Source organism: Lissotriton vulgaris, chromosome 7 (assembly GCF_964263255.1).
Source record: "Lissotriton vulgaris chromosome 7, aLisVul1.2, whole genome shotgun sequence".
NCBI classification, from domain to species: Eukaryota; Metazoa; Chordata; class Amphibia; order Caudata; family Salamandridae; genus Lissotriton; species Lissotriton vulgaris.
In genome coordinates, this window is record NC_141695.1 from 460,207,139 (window position 1) to 460,223,910 (window position 16,772).

General features: G+C 44.6%; 1 protein-coding gene across 2 annotated transcripts in view; it reads left to right on the plus strand.

Annotated features, from left to right (window-relative positions):
* Positions 1 to 16,772, plus strand: part of LOC147701862 (uncharacterized protein ZSWIM9-like) — a 382,928-nt gene that overhangs the window by 111,160 nt on the left and 254,996 nt on the right. The window lies entirely within an intron of this gene.

Below are 16,772 nucleotides of genomic sequence, written 5' to 3' on the forward strand. Positions count from 1 at the left end.
CAGATCTTCTAGCATTCTGATAATTTGTAGGAAGATGTAAGGATGTGTTATCTAATCCAAGGTTACTTGCAAGCATTTAAGAGAAATTATGAGAAAATGTATTCATTGTAGGGAGATTGACTCGCTGTGTACGGCTTTTTATACTGAAGTTGGCAAACACAATAAGTTGATGGACGGAGTACTCAAACTTTTAAGACACTCACTCCCAGACACAGATCTGGATTTAATCCATCATTGTTCTTCTTCTCACTAAGACACCCCAGTTTGGACCCAGCCATATCCAAATCAGTCTTGACCCTGTTCCTCATGAGAACAGTCCAGCCCGAACTGCCAGGCCAGGTCCTCCTTGGACTGGAAACCAGCATCTTGGTACAGGTTTTGGGGTTTCACCCCTCAACAGCCAGGCTAGCTTGAATCCAGTGGCAAAGTAAGCAAGGACCCATCTCTGGGCATACCCTGACCACTTAGGGTGAACATAGCAAACACAATAAGATGATGGACGGAGTCACTCATGGAATGGCGTGGCGTGCAACAAAAACAATGGATTTAACTCCGATCTGTGAGTGGGGGTGAATGTTTGATTAATTGAGCATTCCGCATCATCTGTTCTTTTTGCATTTGTCGCCCTAATTGGGAAGGGTACTCCGGAACGTGTGCCCTGTGCTCACTAAGCCACCATATTCAAGCAAGCCTGGCTGATGAAGAGTGTTACTCCGAAACCGGTCCCAGGATTCTTGTTTCTAGTCGCGGGAGGACGTGGCCTGGCAGTCTGAACTGAACTGTTTCCATGGGGAGCAAGATAAAGACTGATTTGCATATGGTTAGGTCTAAACTGGAATGGCGTGGCATGCAAAAACAATGTGCCTAACCCAGATCTGTGACTGGGGGTGAATGTAAAATTAATTCAGCTTTCCCTTCATCTGTTCTTTTTGTGTACACCTAAGTTGGCAGCAAGCTGTATTCAAGCAAACCAGGACCACTGCAAATTTGCAATGCTTCAGCATACACCAGCTAATTATGGCCTTGCTGCGTGATCAGTTACCTACCTGCATTACCTGCTGATCTGATTATTTATTTTTATATTTTAAGTAGTTGAAATTTAACAACACCCTAGTGCAGATACTATAACAGAATTACCTTGTCTACATAAATAGTAAGGCAGACCTAAACCAAACCATTTATCAAGCAAGAATGTCCTATGAAGAATATGCCTTGTCTTAGATCAAGAGCTCCTCACACACTGTAGCATTCGTCATCATATGGTCTTTATGTCATCCTAGATAATCTTTCTGTTAGGAAGTGCTCAACCAAAGTAAGGACTCTCAATAGCATATGAAGGAATCGAAGCTGTGATTTAGAAAGAGAAAATAGATTAAAATATCTAGAGCAGTGCCACTTAGTTCCTTTTATTCCAGGTGATTCTGATAAGATTAAAAACAAACTGGGATGTTACAGCATCTTATATATTCCCCACATCCATTGCTAACACGTTTAGGGTAAATAAAAGGTGCCTCCTTCTCCGCAACCAGTCAGCTTTAGACCTTGCAGTGCATTCAGAGTATTAGAGAAATACTAAAATAATAGCTCAGCTCGTCATGATGCACAGTTGAGCTGTGCTGATGACGAGCTGAGCTCGTCATGAATAAAGAAGAATAGCAATTTTCAGCATAGGAGGGGGAAAACGCCTAGCAGCCAAGGTGTTAATACAGACTGTGTTGCAATCTTACAGTAATTGTGAGACACGCATGGAGTTGGGTGTTATTAACTACAAGTTACAGTAGTGGCTTGTCACCAGTTATCCCATGTCTGTTCAGTGAGAGAGAGGGGTTAGTATTAGTGTGTTGGGATATCTACAGATAGGTAAGACTTTGGGGATAGAGCTGTCACCCAGGTTACAGGTTTGATGGTCTTTTTAGCTTAGGCAGCAATGCAAAATCTCATAGGTCAGACTGTTACCACTGATCGCATTTACATGTGAGTTGGCCTAATGGCTAGGGAGGTTGACCTTAAATCTCGGTAACTCGGTTTGAGTCTCTGCAATGACGCTGAACATCCTGCGATTCTGGCAAATCACTTAATCTTAATCTAATAATGGGAATAACTTTGGCACCGGTTGAGGAATCTGCCTGAAAATTTCCTCAAATTTGCCTCGTGGCACTTCGGTCCTTCCCTGAAAGTTTGGGGGGGATTCGTCAAGCGGGGGCCAAGATAAATGGGGGGGTCCCAAAACGTGTTTTCCCCATGTTAATTTCCATAGGGCGGTCAACCTCACTTTTAGCCCGAACCCTGAATGGATTTCCACCAAACTTGGCAAAATTGTAGGGACTGGTAGCCCGATGTGCCTTTGCTATGTCTCAAGATATATGCTCCAGTGGTTTTTACGAAAATTTACTTTGAAAAAATATATATTGGGCTACATTGGGCTATATATATGTTAGAGCCCAAATGTAGCCCAATGTAGCCCAAAGATGGCCACCAGAGACAAAAAAAAACCAAATGTAGCCCAAATATCAGCCAGATGTAGCCCAACTATAGCCCAATGACAGAATGTCCCAGAGTGTTCTAAAGAACAACTAGAGCGCTAACAGTCTTACTTATGACAAAAGTATGGCACACCTGAAGTCATCTTGATTGAAATAAAGTGTTAACACTTAAAACATTTAATTTGCAAAGGAACAAAATGAGGGGGTTAATTTTGCCATAGAAATTATGATTAATGCTGAAGAAAGAAAAATTAGGGCACATTTTGAGTGACTTCTCAAATCCTCTTATATTTCATTAAAAAAATTCTGATATGCAGTCTCCCAAGATGACCACCAGAGACAAAAGAGCCCAAATGTAGCACAAATATCAGCCAGATGTAGCCCAACTATAGCCCAATGACAGAATGTCCCAGAGTGTTCTAAAGAACAACTAGAACGCTAACAGTCTTACTTATGACAAAAGTATGGCACACCTGAAGTCATCTTGATTGGAATAAAGTGGTAACACTTAATACATTTAATTTGAAAAGGAACAAAATGAGGGGTTTCATTTTGCCATAGAATTTTTATATATATATATATATATAGCTTGATCACGACTGCGGTAAGGAGGTGATTCCACTTCCTTGTTTGGGTAACCGGGATGCCTGTGCTGCCCCCGTGGAACACGTCTAGCTAAAGGGTTGCGGCGGTAACAAGGTGGAATTGAGGGGGCACTGGACTGTTTACGTGCCTTCCTCCCAGGACGCTTTCACACCCGCACCTGCCTGTTACACCTACTCTGGATGTGTCACCCCTAGGCACATCGTTAGTTCCTGCAATCAACAACACGAAGCATTGTGGGACATGCAGTCATAACTTGGACTACATAAGATGGCCGATCTACAACAGGGGGCGAAGCATGGTGGGCTCTACAGCGTTAAAGGCAGGTCTCTATACATCGCAGCTGCGAAGCATCTTTGAGGAGGGGCGCTGAAGAAGGCAGACACGCCGAAATGCATTCGCCATTGGTCATGTGAACAATAAAGTGCTTCTTCATACCTACCTTGGGGTTGCTACTCGTTCTTTTGAAGGAGGTGAAGGATAGATATATATCTATATATTCACTGAAAAAAAACCATAGGTTTCACACCAGTTATAGTTAGGTGGAAATTTTACTCGCATAAAACCATTGAAATTCCCACGTTATAGTTAGTTGGACTCACTATAACTTGCGCGTGCAATGCACTGCTGATGACTTCACATATTACATCACTCATGACCTGGTCAGTGACATCACTCATGACATCACTGATGACCTCTCAAATGACATCACTCATGACCACATCCTTGTGACAAAGTGGCAGACCTCCTATCAGCATAAAATAACCTTTGACACACACATTCAAAAATAGAAACTAACATTTTCTTAAAAAAGGAGAAACCAATACCAATTACAACTTATTAGGTAATTCATCAAGCTGGTGCGGTGTCACGGGTACTGTCCTGTGTTGTATTCAGCAAGGGCACTCATGCCTCACAAGATTCAAAGGAGACGCAAACTGCACACAGTGTGCTCAATCAAAGATTATTGACTGAGGACACTGTGTGTGGTGTGCACTTCCTTTAAATCTTTAGAGGCAAGCCCTTGCTACATATATGTATATATTCCACCTTTTCCTCTGAAACCAGCATGGCGACGCCGTGTGTAGATACTACGAATGTTATTGTCTGGCCACCATTGTAGGTGTTTTGGCTGTACACAGCCTTGCTCACCAATGCCGAGGCGGCAGTACAAACAGTCTTTTGTCTATTTCTCATACCGCATGCAATATTCTGTGATAAATAACAGTGAATAAAGGCTGGTGGTTTTATACTTGTCAACATTGAATTTGTATATGCACAGTTAAAACATAATTGTTTGTATAAAATCATTCACATGTTGGACAGCAGTACTGTTGCTGGGACGGATTGTGACCTGCAAATAAATGCACAATTTACAAACCGCGTCATTGCGCATGCTCATCCAGGTCTCGCAATATTTAGACCCAATAAATTCAGTCTTTGTGGACAATACATTACTTTGCATTATAGTGTTTTATATACAAATTAAAAATACACCCTTATGATGGTGTCATGATTCATGTAGCATTTATATATTCGATCTATATGCAGGTCTAACATATGGTTTTATATATACCATGATTTTGTGATTAAGCCCAAGTGGGCTAATTTATACAGTACACCCATCTTTTTGTTACTACAGTCATAAGAGTCATAAGAAAAAAGTGCTCAGTGTTCGTGCTATGTGATATGTGACATGATTATAATCAATTTATAAGCAGACGGGCGATTCATCAGTTATAATTCCTATTATTCACAAAAATAATAGACTTTTTAGTTCAGAGTTACAAGTGAGTATTCAGATCCTCTTCAATATGTAGGCCTCCTGGGCTCTTACTATCGAGCTCTATAATATAGCACGATTCTAGCATTCTTAGCTTTTTTTTCCTCTGTTCCCTCCTCGACACTCGGAGATATTGAATCAATAACAAAGTAGGTCAGACCCTTTGTATCTTTGTTGTGAAATCTTTTAAAGTGCAGTGCCACAGGTTATGTTTTATCCCCATTCCTAATGGCACATAGATGTTGTAAGATGCGTTTATGTACTTTAAGAATAGTACTGCCCACGTATTTTAAACCACATTGGCATTGCAGCACATAAATTGCTTATTCAGTTTTACAGTTAAATTTTCCTTTTATCTTTTTCGTTCTACTTGACAGAAGGAGGTGCACTCCTCCGGTGGTTTACCGGTCTTAAAAATCAGGATGATTTTGGCCATACGGAGGTCCGGGGGAAGAGTCCCCTCTTGCCTCGCCTCCTCAAATAGTCCCAGTATATGGCGGGACAAAAGGTCTGCGGTTAAAAAAAAAAAAAAAAAAAAACTCTGCCGGGAACCCATTCGGGCCTGGGGCCTTTCCTGCGCGTAGTCTTACCAGGGCTTGTTGAACCTCCTCCAGCTTAATGGGAGCCTCCAGGTCGGTGACCTCTGTGTCTGTCCGTACCGGGAGTTCGATGTGCTCCATGTATTTCAGAGCATCTTCCTGAGTACTCAGGTCTCTCACCTCATAGAATGCCCTGTAGTGCGCTGTGAACGCCTCCGCGATCTGGGAGTCTGATCCCGTCAGGTTCCCCTGGGTGCCTCGTACCTGCTCTATCCATCGAGCGTCTCTCTCCCTTCTGCTCAACCATGCTAGCAGTTTACTAGATTTGTCGCTCACGTCATACAGACGGTGTAGCGTCGCTAGCGCCTGTGTTTTGGCCTCTCCTGTTGCCAGGTCCCTATACTGGCTTTGTGCGTCCGTTAGTTGACAGAGTCCTTGCGGCTTTTCCGTCCCGATATTCCCTTTCGAGTTTTAATATCTGGGTTTCCAGCGTCTCCAGCTCTTTCTGAACCTCACGTTTCGCCTCTGCTAGTCTGTTAAGGGCTCTGTCTCTCATGACCGTCTTAAAGGCCTCCCACAAGACTACTTTGGATGACACAGAGCCCTCGTTTTCTGCCATACAGACTTTAACATCTGCGCGAATGCCCTTCAGTATGCTCTGGTTCTGCAGGTCCCATGCTGATATTCGCCACGACCTCTGTCGCTGAGTCCTTTTCCCCACCCTTACCACGAGCGTGGAATGGTCCGAAATCCCCCTAGCTTTGTACTCGGGCCGTGTCATCTCTCGCTATCACGTGTCTGGCAAGGAAGACATAATCCAGTCTTGAAAAGACCTTATGTGCACTAGAGTAGAAGGAATAGTCCCTCTCTACCGGGTGTAGCCACCTCCAGACATCCGTCAGTCCTATTGCATGGATCACTCCAGAGAGAGTGGTCTGGTTCTGGTCCCTGTCCCGATCTCCCGTCCTATCGAGGGTCTGGGTCATTACGTCATTAAAGTCCCCTCCCAGCACCTGTGTAGTATCAGACGTATGGAGTAGAATCTCTGTGACTCCTTTCAGTGTCACTGTCTGTAGGTTGGGTGGTGCATAGACCGACACGATCGTGTATTCCTTCCTCCTCCATGTGCCTCTCACCCCCACATACGTCTCCTGTGGGTCTACCCAAATCTACCCTACTTGGAATGGTTGTGTTTTCCTTACCAGTATTGCCACTCCCCTCGAGCCTTTGGTGAATCCCGCATGTGCTAGGACTGTCTATTGCCCTCTTGCTAGGAAACCATATTTGCTCCCCATCAGGTGCGTTTCTTGCAGCAGCACAATATCCGGGCCCATCCGCTTGATGTATGCGTTCACCAAGCCTCGCTTAATTCTACTGCCCAGCCTGTTCACATTCCATGTCATTATCGAAAGACCCTCCAGATCCTGTCTCTCTTCTATGTGTCTACCCGGTTGAAGAAGTGCGTTCTGCCTTCATATATCTTTCAGTTTCGCCGGAAAGAGCAACATGTATGTTATGTGCAGGTCCCTCAGCTTCGCTTTTGCTGCATCATAGGAGCGTCGCTGTTTTTTTACCTCTTGGCTGTAGTCCGGGAATCTCATAATGTTCGTATTTTTTAGGTGGATCTCCACCAACTTCCTGGCCTCTCGGAGTATTAGATCTCGGTCCGCAAAATTAAGGAAGCGTGCAATGACCAGTCTCGGCCTCGCACCCTCCGGTGGCTTCAACAACAGCGCCCTGTGTGCCCGTTCAATAACAAAGCAATTCGAGAACAGTGCATTTGGAAATGTCTTCCTCAGCCAGGAATGTAGATAGGTCGCCATGTCTGCCCCTTCAATGCCTTCTCTAAAGCCCACAAAACGTAGGTTGTTGCGTCTCGCCCTGTTTTCCGCATCGTCTACCTTCCAAAGCTGTTGGCGGTGCGATGCTTTGAGTTCCGCCATGTCTTTCCGGAGGGTAGTGAGAGAATCTTCCGCCTCACTGATCCGCGTCCCCACCGTCGTCACCCTCTGTCAGGTTTCGGAAGTCTTGACGCAGTAGTGTCACCTCCGAGCCTACCTCGCCAATCTTGACCTCCAAGGCAGCCCGGGATTCTTGGATATCCGTCCTAGTCGCTTGTATTGCCCCCATTAGCAGTTCAGTGTCCGGAGGTGTAGTCTCTTTCTGTGGTCGAGCCGTGGCGTAGCTATCCATAGGCTCCTGCCTAGAGGCTTTGGCGGCCAGGTCTCTCTTCCCCATCTCGTACCCCTCCGGGCTCTGACCTCCTCATATGGCTTTCCCGCGCACTCTTCACAACCTTTTTGTCGTCCGCGTGGAGTTCTGGACTTTTTGGTTCCGTCCAGAGGTGTCAGGGTACAACACCCAAAGACCCCGGAGTTCCACCTGCCTTGGTGCACAAATGAACAGAAACACGGGCTTCTCGATGGTGGCGTCAAAGACCAAAGGTTTATTACTGCAGGGACACAGAAGTCATAGATACTACACACGGGCAGTAACCAGGAGCCTGTTCGATTTGTACAAAGAGGGCTGCTCCTTATATACTGTTTTTTATGCTAGGGGCAAATTCTTTACATGTAATACATTCCCAAAACCTTTGTGTCTAAAACAATAAATATTTGGCGTTACACAGGAACCGTCGATAATATCTGAGGCCAAACATTGCGAAGAGAGGGGTTCCCACTAGTTTGTCACAATTCCCTGTCAATATTGCATTCAGGACCCGGACCGCCTCATCGTAAAGTTCGTTACCTCCCCCTAATAAAGATTCAGAAAGAAAGAAACAGAGCCAGGTGTGGAAGATAGAAAAGTGGGATAAGGGATGTTTGTGGGTTGTAAATGGGCAAGGCTACCGGCTTCGGCCGCCTAATCATGATCAGGTACAATGGACACGAAGACCAGTTTGGCAGGGCTGGCCTCGGGCAGAGGAGGCAGCCTTTGTCGAGTCATGCAGCCACAGCGTGATCTGGTTTAGGGTGTACGTGTCATGTAAGAGGTGAATCTCCGGCTAAGGCTACGTGTCCTTAATCAAAGTGGAGTGATCAGAGGCTATTGCATATGTGAGGGCAAGGAAACACAAAATGGCGGCCATGATCTAAGATGGATGCCGTGGGTAGATCAGAAATATGTCAATGGAAGGAGTGCTCTTGCTCGTAGCGTAGCGAAAACACCAGGATATACTAAATGGATCATTTGCGGTTCGCTGATACCAATATTATGTATTTCCGACAAACTTGAAAACACGGGTTCAAATTGTCACGGAACCGTCACGGAACCTCAGACCCTCCTTTTGCCCTTACATAGGCAATTACTCAGTCTATGTCAGAATCTAGTTCTATGCTCATCAGGTCAGTGACATGCTGTTGTATCATCATTCTTTCTCGTGTCTTTTCTCCAAACGCAGGTGGTTTTCTGAGACAAGTCGCAGCACAAAGACTACACAGAGCAGGACCACACTGGATAATCAGACAACATGAGAATAGGAATACTAGGATGACACCAATGACCATTAGAACCTTCCATCCCCACGCTGAGATCAGAGTCCAAAACCACTCCATGAAGGACCAGTTTCCCTTGTCTACATGTATGGAGTCTGAAATCTTGTGCAACTTAGAGATCGCCTCATAGACTGTTGGAGCATTATTAGGAATAAAGACACAGCAGCTCGATTGGATCATTCTGCATACCCCACCTCGATCTGCAAGTATAACGTCTAGAACCATACGGTTCTGCAACGTCATGAGCCTATCCGCCTGAAGCTCAGCTGTTAGATTGCTAAGGGCACCAGCAGTTTCGGTAATAGTAGATTCAACTACCCGTGTTAGCTGACGTATGTTTCTACTATTGGCCATAGGCCCCCAGAACGGAAGGAAGCCTTTGAAGAAGTCTCCAGCTTCCTGACCAGCGGTATCTTCCTTGCTGAAGACACCTCTCGCTACTCTTGTTCTGTGGTAATCAGGTGAAGCAGTGTATGTCGGAGGCAATAGTCGAGCAATATAACATGATCCTGAGAAATCGGCAGGCAACCATGTATAAGCTCTGTCTCGACAAATGAAATAGGTACCCCTAGCAGTGAGAAAGGCAGGGGAAGAGTTAGCCGGAAACACATAAGTCTCTATGCACTCACTCCTCCCTAGCTGAGCTCTTGGATTTCTCCCATTACCTTGCAAACAGACCTGACCTCGGTGAGGTACGACCCAGATTGGAGTTGAGCTTTTACGCTTGCTTTCTCCTAAACTAAGGCGATACTCTGAAGTATTCCAACTTAAATATACTCGCAATTCGTCTCTAGGGTAAGATGGAGTATTATTGACGTCCTTGACCATGTCAATAATTCCCTGGACTAAGGCTTTGTTGGCAGAGTTATATTTAGTGGAACGCGGTGGACGTGGAGGATAGGTTTCAAGGGCATAAGCAAAGATGGTTTGGAAGGCCTGAAATGATCCATTATAGCTGTAAGGCAAAACCAGATATGGAATACCTTTATCCATAGTGTGAGGTATCAAGCCACACACCCAGCAGTCTGTAGTGTTAACTACCAGTTGGTGTTGGTGCAAGAGCTGTACAAAAGTGTTGTTGGTAAATTCTGAGCGTCGGGCTTGCTCATGTTCTGGAAACGAGTGAAAAGAGTGTATAGAAGAAACAGTAGAAATAGCAGGATCAAGGGGAGGTACTGTAGAAACTGGCACAAAAATCAAATTTATGCTAAAGACGATTCCACCCACCAATGTTGCTAAAACAATCAAAATTGTAATGGCACATTGCATCAGAAAACATTTGCTATGAAGAATTCTATTAAGTCTGTTTCTGCGAACATAAATCACATTTTCTCGTTGCAGCGCAGGAAGCTCCATCTTCTACAATCCGCTCGCGACCACTGATGATGTGTACGTAGATGAAAATGCCTCTATCAGCCCTGGGAGTTCCCAGAACCAACAGAAAGATCGACCTTGTGTCAGACCCCTGCAAATTCAAACTAGGCACACAGCCACGACCCTACGGCTACCCAGACGGCAAGGCAAATTTTAAAAACAATAAACAATAGCAAACTTCCTGGCTTGAAGGCAAAAGTTCAATATATAAAAATCACAATATGCAGTTGCCTGCTTTATTTGTCCATTTTATGGCTTCTAAGGTTGTATCTCTGCTTCGCTGGTACTGTCTGATCGGAAAATAGTGTATCACTAGCAGCTGTTGCAGAGTTTAAGTTCGCAGATAGCAAAGTTTCTTCTGATGCTGGAGACAAATGTTCAATGTTCAAAGGAGTTTTTTCAGGAGGAGAGTCAGGTTTCAAAGTGTCAGTAATCAATTCGGCATCGCTGAAAGAGATGAACTTCGGTGTGATTTCAGATTCGGAGGCACCAATTCCCTTTTTCACCCAGTCGTCGTAAGGGAGCGGCAACGGAACACGCTTTACGTGAGAAGCGTGAATCCAGTGTTTACGGCCAGCGACACGTACGGCTGTCCTCGTTGCCAGTAAGATCTGATAAGGCCCCACAAATCTTGGTTGAAGGTTCTTCGTCCTCGCGAAGTTCTTTTTACAATGAAGTCACCCGGTTTCAGCTGGTGCCCTGGACTCTCCGGAGGTTTTGGCAAGGCATCGAAAACCTGTTGATGAATAAGACTCAATTTAGCAGTCAAGTCGTAAAGGTAGTCTATCAACATAGGATATTCAATGGAGCAAAATTGCTTAGGCCTTGGCACACCCCAGATATTTGCCGGGCGGCCAAACACAATCTCGTATGGACTAAGCCCTATTCTAGAATGTACTGTTGCTCTCGTTGATAACAGGGCCAAAGGAAGTGCGTCTGGCCAGGCTAAACCTGTGGATGCTTGAATTTTGGCTATTTTTAGCTTGAGGGTGCCATTGTAACCCTCAACTAAACCAGCAGACTGGGGATGGTTTGCACTGTGAAATTTCTGTTTCAATCCTAAACCGGCACACACACTCTGCATAACTTTCCCTATAAACTCACTTCCGTTATCTGACCATACAATCCGTGGCATTCCATACCTAGGGAAAAATTCCTTGAGAAGAATTTTGGCAGTCGATAGGGCAGTGTTGTCCTTTAGTGGGTATGCTTCTATCCACCTGGAAAAAGCACAGACTACCACTAGGACGTACTTTAAATTGTTGCAGCGTTCCATGTGAATGAAGTCTAACTGAATCACTTCAAAGGGACAGGAAGGAGGAGCGAAGTGACCGGCAGGAGTTGGAGTTCCCTTGCCAGGATTATGCATTAAGCACACCATACAATTTTTCACCACTCTTTCTGCACACTTACTGATTCCCTCATTCTTCCAGACCGGAGCCAACATCTTACATATCCCTTTAGAACTTATATGCGCTACTCCATGCGCCATCGTCACTACCGCAAGCACATACGCATCGGGCAACATCCAACGCTGCTGTTCTGTCAAATCAATCCAACATCCATTCGAGTCCAACTTGCCCGTACTTTCTCTCCATACACGTTTCTCTTCCTCAGTCGCTTCTTTCTGAATCTCTTTCACACTTTCCATAGTGTCCTCACACATTCCAGACTCAGCAATCCATCTTGCAGACGTAGCAACATACATTCTACTCATCGTGTCTCTAGCTGTCTGTTTAGCAATTTCATCAGCAAAAGCATTCCCACGACCAACATCATCCGTGATTGCTTTATGAGCACTGCACTTCACAATCGCAACTTCAGTCGGTAAGGTTAGAGATTCCAACAAGTCGTTAACTAGCTGACCATGCTGGATCTTAGTCCCATGGGACGTAATGAAACCTCTTTCTCTCCACAACCGGCCAAAACTATGGGCCACGCCAAATGCGTACTGACTATCTGTAAACACATTCACTCTCTTTCCCTCGGCTAAAACACACGCTCTTGTTAGGGCTATTAATTCTGCAGCTTGGGCAGAATTCTGACTCACTCTTGCAGTCTCCACAATCGTCTTCAAAGTTGTTACCGCGTAAGCAGCAGTCACATCACCATTCTCCAATTTAAAACATGACCCGTCCACATACAGCGTACCATCTGGGTCGGATAGGGGAGTATCCTTCAAATCGATGCGTCCTTTTGTCTCTTCCTCCGTTTTAAAATAGCAGTCATGTGGCTCGGAATCACTCGACTCTTGATCAGTCGGCAACAATGTTGCTGGATTCAATACATTGCATCTCTTGATCTGAATATGACTCGCTAGTAATGTCAGCTCGTAACCAGATAATCTCGCACTAGTAAGGTGTTGTGTCTTCGTTCGGTTCATGAGTGTATCCACTGCATGAGGAACCATGACCACTAGCATATTGTTCATCACCAAACCAGCAGATTGTCGAATGGAAGCTGCAGTTGCCGCTGTAGCTCTCAAACAACTAGGTAACGCTCTGGCTACCGGATCTAATGTTGATGAAAAATACGCACAAGGGCGTTGTTTATCACCAAACTTCTGTGTCAGAACACTCAACGCGCAACCTTCTCTTTCGTGAACGTAGAGCGTGAATGGCTTACTGTAATCAGGTGTACCTAATACAGGAGCTGAACACAATGCTTTTCGTAATTCAGTAAAACTCTCTTGACATTCATCAGACCATGGCACCGGACTCGGAACATTTTTCCCAGTCAAAGCTACCAATGGTTTCACTAAAAGAGAAAAATTTGGAATCCACTGCCTACAGTAAGAGGTTATACCTAGGAAGGCACGTACTTCTCTCTGTGTGCGTGGAACACTCATCTGCGTAATTGCTTTTATTCTTTCTGGGGTCAACTTCCTTCCCTCCTTTGACAAGAGATGACCTAGGTAGGTCACTTCTTGGCAGCAGTATTGCATTTTCGAAGGAGACACCTTGTGATTCAAATTAGACAAATGATGCAATAGGGAAATTGTAGCTGCTTTGCAAGTTTCCTTGTCATCGGCAGCCACTAAAAGATCGTCTACGTACTGTACTAGGGCAGAACCTGGAGGAAGGACAAAAGAATCTAACTGACTTTTTAATGCTTGACTATAGATGGATGGACTTTCACAATAGCCTTGTGGAGCGCGTTTAAATCTGAAACTGCGACCTCCTAGACAGAAGCCGAAAATATCCCTACTTTCTTCGGCTATCGGAATGCTGAAAAAGGCATTCTTTAGGTCAATAACTGAGAACCATGTGGCTGTGGCAGGAATCAATGTTAACAAGGCAGTAATGTCTGGCACTACAGGAAACTGCGGGATTACAATCTTATTAACTTCTCTAAGGTCTATGACAAACCTATATACTGGAGGTTTTGTAGGGTCAGTTCGTTTCAGAATTGGTAATACAGGACTGTTACAGACATTTCCTCTAGTTTCTTCAACCACACCCTTCTTAATCAAATCTTGCACAATCAATAAAAGTGCACGCTCACCTTCACTCGATATTTTATATTGGGGAATTCTTGGAAATTTCACATTCGCTTTCAAAGTTACTACATACGGTGGAATTTCTAGGAGACCTACATCATTAGGACCAGTCGCCCAAAGAGAATCAGGGAGTGAACGTAGCTCCGGCGGGAGTGCGTCCATTGACAAATACATCGGAGAAGTGATATTTTTACCCAACGTAAGCTGTACTCCTTCCGGAGAACAGTACAATGTCGCATATAGTCTCTTTAACAAATCTAAACCAAGCAGGTTTTCATTACAACCTGTCGTCAAAATCAGGGGTGCTTTCAATTGACACGGTCCAACAGAAATAGACAAAGGACCAGATATCGGGTTGTAAACAGGGGCGCCTGAAAAACCTACGGAAACATTTGTTGAGCCGGACAAAGGTGCGCCAGGGAGTTTCGCATGAATGATAGAACTTTTTGCGGCACCAGTATCCAACAGAAACGGTTCGACTACACCTGATGTTGCTACTGCGACATAAGGCCCACTCTGATCCACTGGAACTGATACTACTCCCTCTCTCTGTCCATGGCTGTCCTAGTACCCATTTTGTTGATAACCCTCATCTACTTCATTATAGTCCTCAACAAGATATTGTTGAGATCTATTTTGCTGAGCAGATTGTCCATTTCGTTGATCAAAGTGATTGGAGGGACGGTCATTCGTTTGTGGAGGCATAGCACCTCGTCCTCGACCTCTAGAATTCTGCACAAAACCACCACGACCTCTCTGAGCTGCTGCTGCATTATTTTGCGCTAAGATCGGACATTCATTTTTATAGTGACCCTCTTTCTTACAGTACGCACACTGATTCCACTGATATTGAGGTCTTGATGAACCATAATCTGTCCTTTGGTATGAGTTTTGCTGCGTATTAGTTTGATTCGCGCGAGGTGGATACGCCTGCTGCAAAAGAACTTTAGTTTTTAAATCTTTCGTTTTCTTCTCTGATTTTTCCTTTTCCTCTTTATCCCTATTTTCGTAGTACTGTGCAGTTGCAAGTATTTGCGCTGTCGTAGATACAGCCCACGCACTTTCTGAGTCTTTTAATTTATTGCATAATTCAGGTAACAAATTATGCACAAATTTATCGACAAACAATCTCTGTCCTCCTTCTGTACTCATGTCCTGACCACTATGATCCACAAAAGTCTCTTCGAACCTCGTGAAGAAGTCGGAGACACTTTCGTCTTTCTTCTGCCTGCATGCTGACAACTTGTCCCAATTTACACGTAGTGCTGGCATCAGAGTCTTCATTAGATCAATTATTCTACCTGGCAGATTAGCAATTAAAGGTTCGGGTTTCGCACCACCTATTTGTTGACCATCTGCTGCAGTGATAGCTGCCCAATCACCACCTAAAGCAGCTTGATGATCCTCTCTACGAATTTTAGCCCACACTGGTTGCGGGACTACGTTACCAAACAACATATCGATGTCGGCTAGGTTCATTATACAAGCCTCAACTGTCTGTGTTAATTCCTTGTAATATCCGGCTGGATTCTTACGTGGATCTGGCAAGGCCTGTTTCACCGCTAACACTTCTGCTCGCTTCCATGGAATGTGTATCCACACTCGTTGGAACTGTGCTGGAGCAGCTGCAATTCCTGCATTATCATCACGTTGTATTGCTTCGCGCCAAATTGGAGGAACCTCCCTCATAGGATATTGGCGACTTAGCTTCATTTTACCTTTTTCTAAATCTCTCGGTGAACGAAGAGATGGATCATTCCTAAAACTTAAAATGAGTTCCATCGCTTCCTTTATTTTCTCGCCCACTATCATTCCAGCAGCAAACTCCTTTTGAACCCTAATTAAATCTTCCAAATCTGATTCAACATAGTCTTCTTCTATCTCTTCACGTAACAACGAGCACATCTCATCAAAGACGTACCGTTGTGTTGGTTCCCCCCACTGCATAAATGTGTCTAGCACATCTCTCGTAGTATATCTTCTACCCTTCGAAATCCATCTGAGAGCCGTGGAATCTAAAACTCCCCGTTCCTCAGCACTTGGAAGCTGACTCCGTCTCTGTACAGAGTCAGGAGTAGGAGTCTTAATCAAAGTTTTATATATAGGAGACAGCATATTAGTAACAGAATCAGTGATTCTTCGACGAACAGAAAGCGGAGTTAGTACACTCGCAGACGTAGAGAACGCCGTAGAGGTAGGAATAGATAACGGAACAGTAGGAGTATCGAGAAAAATAGTTTGAGGAACAGTGGGTACAGAAGTAGGTATAGAGGCTGGCAGTGTAGGAAGAGGAGGAGCTGTAGGAACATTTACATTCACCACAGGAAGTACAGGAACTTGATTCTGAGGGACAGGAGCAGGAGCACCAGGTTGTCCAGCAACCGGCAATTGAACATTCGGGACGAGTGGAGCCGCAGCACCTTGTGCATACGGTGGTGGTGACCGTAACAGATAAGATAACAGAGGATCGTTTTCGGAATCCTCCAATATCTTAGCCATTTTCGATGGCAAGGCAGGATAGCACTTGTCAATCGCTAGATTATGCTCTCTAATGGCTACATCTATAGCCTTCTCACACTCGTTAGCCTGCAACTGTTTAGTCGCTTGCTCTAGAGTTAACTCTTCTTGTTCTTTCTGTTCTTTCTTCAACCTTCTCATTTCTCTCTGTTTGGATTCTTTTCGCCAATAACGGAAAGAATCAAACATTGCCGGCCGGGCTTTCTTCTTAAACAATTTCGCTTCCAAGTTGTCGAGAATCTCGAGTTCAAAACTACCATGCAGTGGCCAACTAAGGACACCATCCTTCTTACAATAACGGACCCATATCTCATTATAAGATATAGGACCCACGCCATACTTGCAATATAAATCATATAGGGGAGTCCCAATCGGAGGAACCAGACAAGAGTCCTCCAATCGTGAGTCACTGTTGCAACTAAAACAAGACAACATTTTCCGACTTACCATTTTCAGTCCGGAACACAAAACAAACAAACA